The sequence below is a fragment of the Octopus bimaculoides genome, chromosome 27 (genome assembly GCF_046866305.1).
Source record: "Octopus bimaculoides isolate indiv1 chromosome 27, ASM4686630v1, whole genome shotgun sequence".
Taxonomy (NCBI): Eukaryota; Metazoa; Mollusca; class Cephalopoda; order Octopoda; family Octopodidae; genus Octopus; species Octopus bimaculoides.
The window spans coordinates 16,537,104-16,551,446 of NC_142954.1; the positions used below are offsets into that span (position 1 = coordinate 16,537,104).

Genomic DNA, 14,343 nt, shown 5'->3' on the forward strand with positions numbered 1-14,343 from the left:
TCTGATCTGGCAATGTTTCTACAGCTGGATGCACTTCCTAATGCCAACCATGCCGAGAGTGTAGTTGGTGTTTTCTACGTGCCACTGGCACAAGAGGTGGGGCAGTCAGGTAGTACTGGCATCGACTATGCTTGAATGGTGCTTTTTACATGCTACCGGCACAAGAGCCATACACACACACACACACACACACAACACATATACATATACATACACATATAGAGTAATTTTACATTAAAGAGTGGAACATAGAATTTCCTGTAAGTTTGAGTGTCTTGTGGTCCCAGCTGACAAAATGGTAAAAGCATTACCCTGGAGGATTGTGAGGGAGATGTGCTGGAACAGCCACTCTGATTAATGAAGCTTGCACTTGCAGACAGCCATCTCTGTGCCCTGATAGCAGCAAGCAGGGATATGGTCTGGGGGCAAAGAACACCAGAGTTCTTCACTTTCACAGGTATGAACATAAACTTGTCAGATAGAACTGTTACCTAGTATATTTAATGATACACTCAGAATTTTGAACCAAATTCTTTGATATTCCTTTTGTTATGATATTTCTGTCAAAGTACGCTGCTTTTGTTTCAATTAATTTTCAAAATAATGAAGAATTGTTCTTATTAAGCTGGTGCTTGGAACATGAATTGAGGTGGAATTTTGATGGAATTTGGATTAGTTTAAAACAAAATATTTGTGTCATAGAACGAGGGTGGGTAGATGTGGGTGATATCATGTGGGTTGGTATAAGAAGGGTTAACCTTTTTTTGCTACCATATTTGTATTGAAATAAAGTGGCAAGTTGGCAGAATCGTTAGCATGCCGGGCGAAATGCTTAGCGGTATTTTGTCTGCCATTACGTTCTCAGTTCAAATTCCGTCGAGGTTGACTTTGCCTTTCATCCTTTCAGGGTCGATAAATTAAGTACCAGTTACGCACTGAGGTCGATATAAACGACTTAACCCCTTTGTCTGTCCTTGTTTGTCCCCTCTATGTTTAGCCCCTTGTAGACAATAAAGAAATAAGAATCATTGGCCTGCCCAGCAAAATTTGTCTGTCTGTATGTTCTGAGTTCACATTCCACTGAGGTCAACTTTGCCTTTCATCCTTTCAAGGTTGATAAAATATGCATCAGTTGAACTCTGGGGTCAATGTAATTGACTTAACCCCTCGTCCAAACTTGCTGGCCTGGTGCCAAATTTTGAAACCATTATCATTATTATTATTATTATTATTATTATTATTATTATTATTATTATTATTATTATTATTATTATTATTATTATTATGGTGTCAAGCTGGCAGAATCTTTAGCATGATGGGCAAAATGCTTAGCGGCATTTCATCCGTCCTTATGTTCTGAGTTCAAATTCTGCTGAGGTCGACTTTGCCTTTCATCCCTTTGGGGTCGATTAAGTACCAGCGAAACACTGGAGTCAATGTAATCAACTTATTTCCTCCCTGAACTTGTTGGCCTTGTACCAAAATTTGAAACCAATATTTCTCTTGAAATGCATTACCATGGTTTCAATTAATTTTGAAAATAACGAACAATTTAGTAAAATATCTTTGTTTAAATTAAGCTGACATTTGGAAAATAAATTAATATGAGATTTTGACAGAAAGTCTAAATTTAGATCACTGAAAAACAGGAAGTTTGTTGTCATAGAACCAGGGATAGTCTCAGGTGGGTTGGTCCCAAAATGGTTTACTGTATTCCTGTTGAAGTACACTGCTGCCTTTGTTTCAATTAATTTTAGAAGTAATGAAAAATTGTTCTTAAGTTGGTAATTGGAACATGAATTAACATGAAATTTTCATGGAAGGTTAATAATTTAAATCGCTTTAAAACAAGAAATTTGCACCATAGAATGAGGGGCAATTTCAAGAGAGTTGGTATCAGAAAGGTCGACCCTTTATGTTACCATATTTCTGTTGAAATACACTGCTTCTGTTACACTTCATTTTGAGAATAATGAAGAATTTAATGAAATAACTTAGTCATTATCAAGCTGGCATTTGAAACATAAATTAACATGAAATTTTGATGGAAGGTTTTTAATTTAACTCACTTTAAAACAGGGCATTTGTATCGCAAAGTTTGAAGGAATAGCAGGGATTTCATTTGATTTCTAGATAGAAACAAATAGGAAATAACACTTAATGACCAAAGACAAAAAAAAAAAACCCCAAAATCTGTTACACAGTGTAATTCTTCATCTTGGAAATTCATGCAAAAAAATGTAACTGTTCTGTTTATTCATTTTGGACATCTGTTTAACACATTTGTTGTTGTTGTTGTTGTGGAGATGAGGTTTTACATCAGAATCTCACTGGTGTGATTTTGTTACTTGCAATCAAATAATCCAATGCCAAATCTACTTTGTTATCTCTACATGTTTCGTAACACAGGAGGACTCCAACTCCACTAGAAGTGACCAGGAGATAAACACCCTGTTGTGTTGTTACCAGTTCATGAACCTGTTTAAATCGTTTATTGTTGTTGTTGTTGCTGTATGAGGTAAAACTTAATAAAAAGAAAAAAGAAAATCTGAACATTTTAGTTTAACTTAGTTGTCTGCTACCAGTACTGAGCCTCACTCATGGCATAAAGTTTTGCATCATAGATGAATTTCAACTCTGTTTTTCATATCAATCCTTTTGATATTGACCCATCTGAGATTACCCCTGGCTTTATGATACAAATTCCTTGTTTTAAAAAGGGTCTAAATTAAGACCTTCCATCAAGATTGTATGTTAATTTATATTTCACACACCAGCTTAAAAAAAAAATTCATTTTACTGAATATTTTTACATTTTCAAAATTAACTGAAACAAACGCAGTGAATTTCAATGAAAATCATCAACAACAGCAGCAGCAACATTTGATGTCTGCTTTCCATGCTGGCATGAGTTGGACAGCTTGACAGGACAGGCAAGGCCAGGGGCTACACCAGGTTCCATAGTCTTTTTTGGCTTGGTTTCTACAGCTGGCTGCCCTTCCTAATGCCAACCACTCTACAGAGTGTACTGGGTGCTTTTTACGTGGCACTATCACTGATATTTTTTTAGTGGCACCAGCACCCACACCAATGCTTTTTTATGTGGCACTAGTACCCATATCAATGTTTTTCCTGTGGCACCTTTGGTTTTAGGATCTCAATATCTACCCACCTGAGATCATCCTTGGTGCTATAATACAAACGTAATGTTTTAAAGTGATCAGAAAATGTTCCATCAAAACTTCAAGTTAGTTTATGTTCTAAACATTGCAACAAGAACAAAGTTATTTTACTAAATTCTTCAATTGAAATAAAGGTAGAATGCTTCTTAACAAAAATATGGTAACAAAACAATTAACCCTTTTGATACTAACCTATCTGAGACTGGCTCCTGGTTGTGTGATACAAACTTCCTACTATAAAGTGATTTAAATTAAGAATCTTCAATCAAAATTTCATGTTCATTTATATTCCAAACACCAGCTTAATAATGACTAAATTATTTTATTAAATTCTTCATTATTTTCAAAATTAATTGAAACAAGCATTGTCTTTCTGCAGAAATATGGTAAGAAAAAGAAATCATGTTAAATGGATTAGGATTAAGTCCACCATGTGTAAAGAGATAAAGACCAATTGACAGACTTACATACTGTTTCAGTTTTCGTAATTTCTCTAAAACAAGGGAACTTCTAGAAATAGCAGTCAAATTTTCCTTGAATTACATTTTATTGGCTTCAGTCTTGACAAAGGAGAGACACATTCAATAATGTAGTCCTGGATACATTATGTCTTAAACGATGGTGATGGCTAGAAAGTCCAAGTGAGGTCAAAGTGTGTTGTATGTATGTGTGTGTGCATGCATATATGTGTGTATGTATATGTGTATCTCTCTCTCACTCCATATGTGTGTGCGTGTATGTAAGTATGTATATGTGTGTGTGTGTGTGTCTATACACATGCACACCCATATTTATACACGAGTAAAAAATTACACAAAGGATGATAAAGGAATCCATGGAAAAATCATACACAAGACATGGGCATTATATATTGGCGAAAAATAATCACAATTTTTGCCATTATATATGTGTGTGTATGTGCATGTGTGCATGCACACACACATACATGTATAAACAATGTTTAAATGATACACATATGTATATAAACAATCTATGTATATATATATATATATATATATATATATATATATATATATACACACATGTGTATGTATGTATGAACAATATATATATATATATATATAAACTGAATGTTATATATATATATTATCAATATATCATACATTATAAATATATATATATACACACACACACACACAGAGGCACTCATGTTTTTCTCAGCTGATCGTCTGGTTGATTGTTCTCATTAGGGAAATGAAAAGAATTGGCTTCTAATCACTGAACAATTTAAATGGCACTCAGAACGTTTTCAAATAAAGGGTCACGTGGTCTCTGACGTCAGTTGTCATTTACAATCTGCTGGGAGAGTCTATCATTAAAAGTTCACCAGATGGAATTTAGATGTTGGCCGATGTTTTGCAGATTGAAATTAGGGCATTTGTGCATTTATTTCTTGACTTCCAGATATATTTAGAAAATGCAGCAGTGGTCTTTAGGCGTTGGTAACAAAATCAGTGACTGTGTGACTGAGGAGAGTGTTCTGTGAGTTGCAGAAATCACAGGTCACTTATTTAAAAATGGTAGACACTACTACAGTAGAATCACTTGTTAAGGTTATCTCTTTGTAGTATATTATGGTTGTGAAGGTGTGTGGTTTAGTGGTTAGGGCATTCAGCTCACAATCGCAAGGCTTTGAGTTCAATTCTCAGTGGCACATTGTGTCCTTGAGCAAGACACTTTATTTCACATTGCTCCGGTTCACTCAGCCGACAGAAATGGGTTGTACCTGTATTTCAAGGGGCTAGCCTTGCCACACTCTTTGTCATACCAAATCTCCCTGTGTCTGTGGAGTACTCAGCCACATGCACGTTAATTTCACACGCAGACTGTTTGGTTAACCAGATCAACTGGAACTTTCATTGTCATAACTAACAGAGCACCAATTAGTTATATTATGTTTGCATAACAAAATATGCAGATAGCCTTAACAAATGATGTAGTAGCACTGCTAACACAGTAGAACACATTTAATATGCTTTGCGGTATATTATAGTTGCATAACGAAATATGGTATTCCTACAGGTCATTAATATTACAATAGAATAAATTCTGCCAAGGTTGACTTTACCTTTCATCTTTTTGGGGTTGATAAATTAAGTACCAGTTGTGTACTTAGTCGATCTAATCGAATGACCCCCTCCCCAGAAATTTCAGGCCTTGTGCCTAGAGTAGAAAAGAATATTACAATAGAATAAATTCCGCTAAGGTCCACTTTGCCTTTCCCCCTTTCGGGGTCAATAAAATAAGTACCAGTTGAGTATTGAGGGTCAATATAATTGACTATTCCCCTACCCCAAACTTGCTGGCCCTGTGCCAAAATTTGAAATCTATTACAATAGAATTGAGATAATTCTGTATGAGACCAAATTTGGTTATGGAAAGAAAGACACATGTATTCTTACCATATTCATCAGAGAGACTCAATGTGACTTGGCAGAGTCTTAGAATTACAGGAAAAGCTCAGTGGGTAGTCTTTGATAGAATTTCCATCTTCATCTACCTAATTTCACTCCTTGCATTCCTCCACACCTTGCATTCCTCCACCACTCCTTGCATTCCTCCACACCTCCTTACATTCCTCCACACCTCCTTACATTCCTCTACACCTCGTGGCATTCCTCCTCACCTTGAATTCCTCCACCACTCCTTGCATTCCTCCACACCTTGCATTCCTCCACCACTCCTTGCATTCCTCCACCACTCCTTGCATTCCTCCACACCTCCTTACATTCCTCCACACCTCCTTACATTCCTCTACACCTCGTTGCATTCCTCCTCACCTTGAATTCCTCCAACACTCCTTGCATTCCTCCACACCTTGCATTCCTCCACCACTCCTTGCATTCCTCCACCACTCCTTGCATTCCTCCACACCTCCTTACATTCCTCCACACCTCCTTACATTCTTCTACACCTCGTTGCATTCCTCCTCACCTTGAATTCCTCCAACACTCCTTGCATTCCTCCACACCTTGCATTCCTCCACCACTCCTTGCATTCCTCCACCACTCCTTGCATTCCTCCACACCTCCTTACATTCCTCCACACCTCCTTACATTCCTCTACACCTCGTTGCATTCCTCCTCACCTTGAATTCCTCCACCACTCCTTGCATTCCTCCACACCTCGTTGCATTCCTCCTCACCTTGAATTCCTCCACCACTCCTTGCATTCCTCCACACCTTGCATTCCTCCACCACTCCTTGCATTCCTCCACACCTCCTTACATTCCTCCACACCTCGTTGCATCCCTCCACACCTTGAATTCCTCCACCACTCCTTACATTCCTCCACACCTCGTTGCATTCCTCCTCACCTTGAATTCCTCCACCACTCCTTGCATTCCTCCACACCTCGTTGCATCCCTCCATACCTCGTTGCAATCCCTCCACACCTTGAATTCCTCCACACCTCGTTGCATCCCTCCACTCCTTGCATTCCTCCACACCTTGTTGCATCCCTCCATACCTTGAATTCCTCCACCACTCCTTACATTCCTCCACACCTCGTTGCATTCCTCCACCACTCCTTGCATTCCTCCACACCTCGTTGCATCCCTCCATACCACGTTGCATTCCTCTACACCTTGAATTCCTCCACCACTCATTACATTCCTCCACACCTCCTTACATTCCTCCACACCTCGTTGCATTCCTCCACACCTCCTTGCATTCCGCCTCACCTCTTTTAACCTTCTTTTACCATCCTCTTCCCATAGCCTCTCTGCCTGGCAACCTTTCTTTGCATCCATACCACCCTCCTACCACTGCTGTTGGAACCTTCCAACCTCCCCTTCTCTTTCACTACCCCTGCATATGGGATACCCTTAACTTCTCTCTATCCCTCCCTCCATACTCTCTCCACAGCCTAGGATACTTTCTCTTCACTCACACCATCCTCTCACCTCTGTGACACCTTCCAGCTTCTCTTTCTTTTTCTCTCCTTCACCACTTCTATGATACCCTCCGACCCTCAATCTCTCCTCTTATTCTTCTTTCAGTTGCTCAGGCCCCATTTAGGGTCTCCAGTTTTACAAGCTGCAAAGCAGCCTCACTGATGCTGGTACCACAAAAATAGCTCACAGTACACTCTTGAAAATGGTTGGACCAATCCACGACTACATAAAAAGCAGATGTAAAATAATGATGATGATGGTGATGATATCTAAGTGTGTGTGTGTGTATGCGTATCTATCTGTCTGTCTGTCTGTCTGGCTATTATTTTATCTATATTATTTTTTTCCTTATATCATGAGTAACTGCAGATTTAACAACAACTGCATGATAAAGAATATAGTGTACAAATGTGAGGTGAAGACAGATAGACAGACAAATAGATAGATAGATAGATAGATAGATAAATAAATAGATAGATAGATAGATACGGCACAGTCTGTGTCCGATATAGTGCGAGCAGTGGGGCGAACCCCTGCCATCGAGCGATTTGACAGGACCAGCAGACCAGCCTGGTTTCAGGGTATTTGCGTTCCTTGTTAACAACTGAATGATAAGGAATGTAGTGTCCAAATGTGAGGTGAAGACAGATACACAGAAATATGTGTAGATTGGTGGCACTGGAGACACCATGAAAAATTGTCTGTGAGACCATCTCTCTTCATTTTCTAATATAAATAAAAGACACTCCACATCTGTATCGAACCTCGTCTGGAGACTCAAACAGAATGGAGTGCAACGTACGACCAACTGGTCCATTATTAAAAATGCTGCACCATGCAACTTATGCCTAGAAGAAACCCTTGAAATAATCACATCTAGGGACAACGTGATGAATAGGCCCTCTGAGATGATCATATCATGTAAACGTAGGAAGAAAACATCATTGATGGAGTTTGAAAATATATTTTGAAACAAAAAACATTTGAGTGAGGTCGTTGCCAGTGCTGCTGGACTGGCCCCTGTGCAGGTGGTACATAAAAAAACACCATTTTGAGCATAGCCATTGCCAGTACTACCTGACTAGCTCTTGTGCCGGTGGCATGTAAAACCACCCACTACACTCTCAGAGTGTTTGGCATTAGGAAGGGCATCCAGCTGTAGAAACTCTGCCTGATCAGATTGGAGCCTGGTGCAGCCATCCGGTTCACTAGTCCTCAGTCAAATCGTCCAACCCATGCTAGCATGGAAAGCGGATGTTAAATGATGATGATGATGATGATGATGATGAAATAACAGATTATAGAACAGCGAAGGAACCCAAACAAATATTTGAGATGTTATGCACTGTACAACAGAAACAATAAAGAGGTCACCGTAAGAAAGTAGCAGTTCTCAATTCAGTCAACAACCCCACTGTAAAAGCAGCAGTCCCTGACCATCTGTTGAGTTCAGAATTTATAGAAGATAGTCATGCCTTAAATGAAATCAAACAAAAGAATGTGCTAGCCCCTCCTTAACATCTGCTGAATGAATTGCAAAAGAAATCCAACACCACCACACACACCTCCATCCTCATATCACTACCATTCCTCCTTCTATTCCCATCACCTTCCTCTCCTCCCCACCAAATGCACCCAGAAATACCCACATAACTCGCGTTGACCTTCATACTGGTAAAAAGAGAGAAACATCCCTCTATGGTTCATCAACTAATGTTATATCTCCTGAAGAAATGAATCAATGATGATGATTGATACCTGAGGATACTACGGACTACACTGTAATCATCCCACGAACATGGACTCTGATATTAAGTCATGGGATTTGTGGAAACATGCATAGCAATGCATTAAATGCTTATAAATTATTGTTATTATTATTATATTTATCCTACATTATATTGGTACAGTTCGGTGCCATCCCTCAAAACTGGTTCACCAGCCAGCATCATTAGACTGTGGACAGAATAATGGAATAAGAGCTTTATTTGCATATTCAAAACGGTTCCCATTAACAAATTTAAAACATATATATATATATATATATATATACATATATATATACGCACACAACAGGCTTCTTTCAGTTTCTGTCTATTAAATCCATTCACAAGGCTTTGGTTGGCTCAAGGCCATAGTAGAAGACACTTGTCCAAAGTGCCACGCCGTGGGACTGAACCCAGAACCATGTGGTAGGGAGGCAAGCTTCTTACCTCACAGCCACACCTGTGCTTATGTATATATGTATGTGTGTGTGTGTATCTGTGTGTGTGCTTTTATTAAAGCTGCAAAATCTTCACAGAGTTTCATGTTCCCATTTGTCGGACAGTTTTGATCAAACTGAATTAAAATTGAGATAGCACATGTAGTATAATATAATATAATATAATATTAGATATCACACAATATTATATATGATAACACTATCATATTACATGTACCATCACAATTTTAATTTTAATTCAGTATGATCATAAGTGTCCGATGAACAGGAATGTAAAACTCTGAGTAAATTTTTAAAGATTTTGCAGTGTTAATAAAAGCATATGACTACCTTCAGTATCCAAGTACTGTTTCTTTCCTTTATTTTCCATTTTATTATATACTAGCAGTATAACCCGACCTTGTCCAGGTGTGACTTATGCCATCTACGGTAACTCTTGCTAGGTACAAATCAACTAAAAAAGAAAGCCTTACAACGAAAAAACCTTTATGATGTAAATATGTTCATAATTCAAAAGACGACAAAATTAATAGGGAAAGTCTGAAGGCTGTTTTGCGTAAAATTATTAAGCATACGTAAATTTCATCCGTGTAATTGGCTATAGAAATGCTTGTGCAAAACAACTTTTTGTGCTGCCCTGATTATACATAGCAGGGTAATCCCTTTTCGTAGGAGCTAGGATGGCAATTTCTGATGAAGCAATTGCTGGCGATCTGTTGCTACACAGTTTTGCCAGAATTCTATCAGATTGGGTAAATGTTGATGCACCATTTTGCATTATGTTCAAAGTAGCTTCTGGAATGTGGTGAATTGCTGCAGTCTGTTGCTGTCATTTTAAACAGGTTGCTTTCTTTCCCCAGCAAACTCTCTTCTTTGGAGGCATAATCTATGTATATATTAAACAGAACAACAAAAGTTATAATAGATGGCAGAGTCGGTACTTTTCACAAATCTGTAATTTTTCAGATTAACACCTGCACGATTACCCAACTCTAATCCTAACACTAACCCTAACACTAACCCTAAACCCTAACTCTAACCCTAAAATCCTAACCCTGACCTTAAAACCGTAACCGTAACACTAATCCTAACCCTAACCATAACAGTAACCCTAAACCCTAACCCTAAACCCTAACCCTAAACCCTAACCCTAAACCCTAACCCTGACCCTAAACCCCTAACCCTAACACCCTAGTGAAAATCATGGTATATTTACAAAACATTGACGAACATGAGTTATATTTTACTGAATGATTGTGTACTTGCACGTGTATGCGTTTGAGAGAGCGAGAGAGGAAGAGGTAGAGAGATGGGGAGAAAGGAATAGAGGTAGTTAAAAGTTTTCTTATGATGGCTTCTCTTCACTGCCTATTAATTCATTAGAAATCCATGGATGCACTTACACACATAATAGAGAAAAATGAAACAAATATGGATGACTTGCTCCAAACCACCACTGAGTGGGGAACACTTCGCAAAAATAACCTGCAGTTGTTTCCTTCAAAATTCCTACATGCTCGAAATGTACATACATCAAGGTATATTTGTAGAAAATTCCACAAAAAAATATTCATTTTCCTGGAAGTTAAGAAGAATTTAAGTGGAATTTCCGAAAATTGTCCCCCAACCCTCTCCCAAAACACTTTCACCGAAAATTTTTGTATATTCGGAATCTACATAATAAATAATATATGCATAGAAAATTTCATAAAAAAATATTCATTTTTCTGAAAGTTATGACCTTTCGGGGGGTACAACTCTGTAGTTATGCCACATTGACGAACATGAGTTATATTTTTGTGAATGATTGTGTTTACTTGCACGTGTATGCGTTTGAGAGAGTGAGAGAGGAAGAGGAGGAGAAATGAATAGAGAACGAGAGCAATGTGTATGTTGTTGTCACAGATCACGTATGTGTGGTTGTGTGTGTTTTTACGTATCAATGTTATGAAAAATAGGTAAAGAATACTGAGAGGAAAGTTTAATCTATGACTTTGTATGTATCACTTTCTCTCTCTCTCCCTCTCCCTCTTTTACTTTTACTCTCTATATTTTTATGTTGAGCGCATGTGTAAGAACGCCATTCCAAGTAGAAGGGAAGAAATATAAAAGTTCCTAGAAACAACAGCTAAATCTCCCTTAAATCACACAAAGTAAACGGAATTTTAAAAATCTAATTACTGCACTGGAAAGTTCACATCGAGAAAATTCCATTGATGTAGAAATTTTTACGAAAAAGTGGAAAATGTGGATTTCTATAGATGTAACACACACATACACACTCACAAACTCAGCTATATAGATATAGATTTGTTTCTTTTTGTATCTGCTCTTTGTTATTGATCTTCTATAAGAATTGAGCAGTATCCATCAATTTTCCATTTTTATTCACAAAGCTCAAGAACTAAACATGCAGTAATCACCAGAGGAGACACATCTACACCAAGGGATGCCCCTCAACCAGTTGCACAGTGTCCCACCTATGAGGGATTGATTGGTCGAAACGATTGTAGTGACTAATAAAGATTCTTGTATATTCCATCTTCCATTTCTCTCATGAATCACACACACACACACACACACACATGCCAGCTCATTGCCTTGACAATAATAATAATAATGATAATAATATTAATAATGTGGGGTGGCTGGTGTTAGGAAGGGCATCCAACTGTAAAAACCCTGCCAAAACAGACGCAGTAGCTTGGTGTAATCTTCTACCTGGCTGGGGCTCCTGTAAATTGTACAACCTATGTTAGCATAGAAGGCAGATGTTAAACAATGATGATGATGATGATAGATAGATAGATAGATATGTTTCTTTATTAGCCACACAGGGCTGAACACAGAGGGGACAAGTTACAAAGTAGAGCTTTTCTTTTTGGGGAGAAGAAGGAAGGAAAAAAAAAGTGGGGGTAGATTTTCAATCAAAAGGATCGTAAAAAACAAACAAACAAAAATAGACAGATAGATAGATAGATCGATAGATAACTATGCCTTAGTATCAAAATGGACTAACTGCACATAGATATCCAGTTAGCCCATTTTGATGCTAAAGCAACACACACACACAATATATATATACATATACATGCACACACACACACACATGCACACACACACACACATACACACAGAGGAAGAAAGCAAGCAAGAAAGAAAGACTGATGTTTATGCAAATGTACAAACATACTTAGTTCCAAGACATTACGTGACTCTATGCAAAGCTAATTCTCTCTCTCTCTCTCTCTCTCTCTCTCTCTCTCTTTCTCTCCATTCCATCACACTGCTTCTCTGACAATACAAACACAAAACCTAGCTTGCATGTGACTGTCATCTGTTACATCACCCCCCCACCCCCAACACACATACACACAGAAGCATACTTACACTAACACCCACACATAAATGTGTCACTGTGTGTGTGTGTGTGTGTGTGTGTGTGTGTGTGTGTGTGTGTTAAGGTCGGATGAGGATATGACTGTACAGTATTGTTATAATAATAATAATTATTATTCTTATTAGTATGACTTAAAACATAACACAGTATCCAATATCGTGATGTCGTTGACTGAAGACATTGTGCCTCCTGGGGATTTGTACCATCTGTCAAGTCACGGTACCTCAGGCAGATAGAACTTTGTGCAATGTGTGCTGTCCCAGGTAAAGCTGATTTTCGCAATACACCTAGATTGTGGGGTATTTCTAAAGTGTCCCAATGTTTCTTCAGGTTGGGTGGTATTGAACCCAATGTTCCAATGACAACAGAAACAACCTTTACGTTTCACTCTTATAGCTGCCACATCTTGGTGATCTTAATTCTCAGGTCACCATATTTATAAATTTTTTCTCTTTCTTTCATGATATGTTGATCTCCTGGCACTGCCACATCAATTATTCAGCATTCTTGTTTGTCCCTCCTAAAGGGTGCTATATCCAGCCTTCAGATTATTATTATTATTGTTATTATTATTATTATTGTTATTATTATTGAGTGAGAGAGCAGTGCATGCCATCAAAGAGATACTGGGGTAATATATATATATATATATGTATGTATGTACTGGGTGGCCATAAAGTCACGCACCATCCTGCAATATGTGAAATTGCTAACTAACATTCTCTTTTTTTTTAATCTCTTTTCACAACTCACAAACCAATCCTCATTGGATGGAGGTAGATAATCAACAAGGTGGGGGAAAGGTAATGGTGTGGTGTGGGATTTGGCACAATCAAGTAATTGGAGCATTTTATTTCGAGGGCTCTGTGACAGGTGATTCATACCTGGACATGCTTGGCAACAAGATGATGCCTCACGTGCATTCACTTGGAAGAGGAAATCCTGTCTGGTTTCAGCAGGATGGAGCTCTACCCCATTATGCATTGCAGGTTTGTGATTTTCCAAATGAGCATTTTCCAGGGAGATGGCTTGGGCATTGAGTGACAATTGAATGGACACCACAGTCACCGGATTTTACTCCCATGGACTTTTTCTTCTGCGGCTTCATTAAATCTCTTGTGTATTCTGAAAAGATTCATGACCAAGGACATCTTCTTCAAAGAATTGTTGAAGCGTGTGAACAAGTCAATGGCAATGAAGAGCTATTTGAGAGGGTTCCTCGCAATTTCAAATTCCGTATTAACACTTGTTTAGAGCTTCATGGCCAACACTTTGAACATTTCTAATGGATTACCTACTTCATTGCTAATAAAGCATACTTGTTATTTCCCATGGTCCCTGACTTTGTGGCCACCCTGTATTTTGGATATTATACATTGTATCTTACATATATCTTTCTTTTTTGTCTTTTACATGTCTTAGTTATTTGATTGTGGCCATGCTGGGGCACTTCCTTGAAGAGTTTTTAGTTAAACAAATCAACCCCAGGAATTTTTTTTTTCAAAGCCTGGTACATATTCTATCAGTCTTTTTTGCCGAACCGTTAAGTTACAGGAACATAAACACATCAACACTGGCTGTCACGCAGTGGTTGAGGACAAACACAGATATATACATACGT

At 38.2% G+C, this 14,343-nt stretch overlaps 1 protein-coding gene across 3 annotated transcripts in view; it reads right to left on the bottom strand.

The window, feature by feature from the left end:
- Window positions 1-14,343, bottom strand: part of LOC106868913 (DNA excision repair protein ERCC-5) — a 299,999-nt gene that overhangs the window by 52,998 nt on the left and 232,658 nt on the right. The gene's annotated exons all lie outside the window — the stretch shown is intronic.